This window comes from Salmo salar, chromosome ssa01 (assembly GCF_905237065.1).
Source record: "Salmo salar chromosome ssa01, Ssal_v3.1, whole genome shotgun sequence".
Taxonomy (NCBI): domain Eukaryota; kingdom Metazoa; phylum Chordata; class Actinopteri; order Salmoniformes; family Salmonidae; genus Salmo; species Salmo salar.
This window is the reverse complement of record NC_059442.1, coordinates 50862760-50866201: the sequence shown is the minus strand read 5'-3', so window position 1 is coordinate 50866201 and position 3442 is coordinate 50862760. Positions and strand designations below refer to the sequence as shown.

Here is a 3442-nt window from a genome sequence, read left to right as displayed (position 1 = left end):
CATAACCTCAGTTTATTTCTACTATTCAGTCTGCTCCATCTGAATAAAGAAAATATGATTTTAAGGCAAAGGTTTCACAAATGATGTGTGTGGCTCAGTTGGTAAGAACACAATGCCAAGGTCATGGTTTCATTCTCACAGGGATCAAGTACACGTACATATTATGAACTTGCTCCTGTACTGTAAATTGCTTTGCTTTGAATAAGTGTCTGCTAAGTGGGAATTCCTGTAGACTGGATTAATAGGATACATATAAACAATATGGTAATATCTTCATCTTGCTTTTGATTAGCTGGGTGAAAAAGTTGCCGTTTTGTACACTCCCATCCAATCCTCTCAAATCTACAGGAATGACTAGGAACAAGGGTCTAGGCCAGGGGTTTTTTAGGAATTCAGCACTGGTGAATGTCATGTACAGTCCAATTGGTGCCAACAGAGGGCAGCCTAACCAAGGTGGAGCCAGGTGGAGTTACATCTCATCATCAGTGTTCAACCACAAAGAGAAAGTGCAAAAATAAACTTGAATCATTGCAGGTGTCCTTTTCACAAAAAAAAGAGTATAGACATACTTTTTATTTTACCTGTTGTTCTATGTTAAATTCCCTTCAGCCTATGAAGGCCAGCGTTTAAAAAGGAACCTCACCCGCTGACTTGGCCTTGGTTTTTGCCTTGCGCCTCCAGAAATGCTGGTAGCCATGACAGAAGCCAAACTTTACATAATACCATAGAAGTAGTGTTCTGCTAATATAACAATGTGCACCTTTCACCTTTCATTGTCATTCACAGCCGATACAGATACTGTGCCTATCAACATTCTGTCTGCTGGTAATGGGGCTACATTGGCAAACAGAGTGGTCATTCTGTACTTTCTTGTGTGGTGTCCTGTATACAACAAGAGTTCCCTGATCCTAGTGCAGAATAAACAGGGATTCTCTCTCCCCATATTGACAGATACTAATTCAATTCAATAGTAAAAAAAGACAATACAAGTAAAAGTTGTGTCTAGTAAAAATGTTATGCCGAGTGCCAGGTCTCTCTCCATTCAGAGACGTCAGTATCAAGCCTGCCTGTCAGTCAGGACTCCATCACATCATCTTGCAAGTCTCCAAGTGCTGGCTCCATAGTTGCATCTGTGAACACTTACACAGTCACTGTTCTATTACCAATGGCAGTTAGGATAGGTGATACTTGACAAACAAACATATACTACGTTGAAGTTTGAACAGGTCAGACTAAACCTACCTAATTCTGGTCTCCCCATTGATGACCGTTGGTGAGCAGGCAAGAGGTGAAACTGGAGGTGAGGTCTTTGCCAGAGCCCCACTGATGGGCATAGCAGCATTGATCAGCTCCTTGCCCCTCAAAGTTACTGGTCGGTCACACAAACACACACACAGAGCACTGATTACATTATCAATGGTGGTTATGATTAGCATGGTGGAACCAACCTGATCGCTGCATTCACCTTTCTATTTCACTTCATATATCATGATATGTGAAGTGAAATAGAATGGTAAACCCATAGATCAGGCTAGTTATGTAGGTGAATTGGGACTAATCTCGAAACTGCTCAGGTCAAATGTCATCATCTTGATTCAAGTGCCCTCCCTTTTCCATTTATACGAATGCTCACAGCGAGGGCAATAGACAGCCAAGTGGTAAATTGCATTTTGTTATGAAGAAAGGACAAAGCTTTTTTATAATGCACTTCACAACCAAAATGACTACTACTTGTATCTATCTGCTTGGCTGGGTAATTAACCGACTAGTTTATCAAACAGGGTATTGTTTCATACAACTTTCCACATAACATGGCAGTAACTTGGGTCAAGCTAATTCAAGGTCCTCACTAATTACCACAGCCACAAAGTCATAAAGCCCGCCTATTTCTAAAATCTTATTAAAATCTTATTTTAAACCTAACCTTAACCACCACTCTGCTAACCTTATGCCTAACCTTAAATTAGGTCCAAAAAGCTAATTTTTGTTTTCATACTGTACCAGTCAAAAGTTTGGACACAGCTACTCATTGTAGTTTTTAATTTTTTTGTAAATTTTGTACATTGTAAAATAATAGTGAAGACATCAAAACTATGAAATAACACTTATGGAATCATGTAGTAACCAAACCGTTTTAAACAACAAAATATATTTTAGATTCTTCAAAGTAGCCACCCTTTGCCTTGATGACAGCTTTGCACAGGCTTGGCATTCTCTCAACCAGCTTCACTTGGAATGCTTTTCCAACAGTCTTGAAGGAGTGCTGAGCACTTGTTGGATGCTTTTCCTTCACTCTGCCATCCAACTCATCCCAAACCATCTCAATTGGGTTGAGGGGTGATTGTGGAGGCCAGGTCATCTGATGCAGCACTCCATCACTCTCCTTCTTGGTCAAATAGCCCTTACACAGCCTGGAGGTGTGTTGCGTCATTGTCCTGTTGAAAAACAAATGATAGTCCCACTAAGCACACACCAGATGGGATGGCATAATGCTGTGGTAGCCATGCTGGTTAAGTGTACCTTGAATTCTAAATAAATTACAGACAGTGTCATCAGCAAAGCACCCCCACACCATCACACCTCCTCCTCCATACTTCACCGTGGGAACCACATATGCGGAGATCATCACCTACACTGCGTCTCACAAAAACCCAGCGGTTGGAACCAAAAAACTCAAATTTGGACCAAAAGGACATATTTCCACCGGTCTAATGTTCATTGCTCGTGTTTCTTGGCCCAAGCAAGTCTCTCTTATTGGTGTCCTTGAGTAGTGGTTTCTTTGCAGAAATTCAACCATGAAGGCCTGATTCACGACATCTCCTCTGAACAGTTGATGTTGAGATGTGTCTGTTATTTGAACTCTGTGAAGCATTTATTTGGGCTGCAATTTCTGAGGCTGGTAACTCGAATGAACTTATCCTCTGCAGCAGAGGTAACTCTGAGTCTTCCTTTCCTGTGGCGGTCCTCATGAGTCCTAGTTTCATCATAGCGTGTGATGGTTGATGGCCTCCCTGTGGCTCAGTTGGTAGAGCATGGTGTTTGCAACGCCAGGGTTGTGGGTTCGATTCCCACGGGGGGGCAGTACGAGGAAAAAAATAAAAAGGGATGAAATGAATTGAAATGTATGCATTCACTACTGTAAGTCGCTCTGGATAAGAGCGTCTGCTAAATGACGTAAATGTAAAATGTAAATGTTGATATTTTTTGCAACAGCACTTGAAGAAATTTTCAATTTTTTTTACATTTTCCAGATTGACTGACCTTCATGTCTTAAAATGTCTTATTTGAGCTGTTCTTGCCATAATATGGACTTGGTCTTTTACCAAATAGGGCTATCTTCTGTATACCACCCCTACCTTGGCTCAAACGCTCAAATGCTCAAACGCATTAAGAAGGAAAGAAATTCCACAAATTAACTTTTAACAAGGTACACCTGTTAATT

General features: G+C 40.9%; 1 non-coding gene across 1 annotated transcript; it reads left to right on the top strand.

The window, feature by feature from the left end:
* The first annotated feature begins 3005 nt into the window (after window positions 1-3005).
* trnaa-ugc (transfer RNA alanine (anticodon UGC)) lies at window positions 3006-3081 on the top strand. Its single transcript has one exon. It is a non-coding gene; the product is annotated as a tRNA-Ala (tRNA).
* The last annotated feature ends 361 nt before the right edge of the window (window positions 3082-3442 follow it).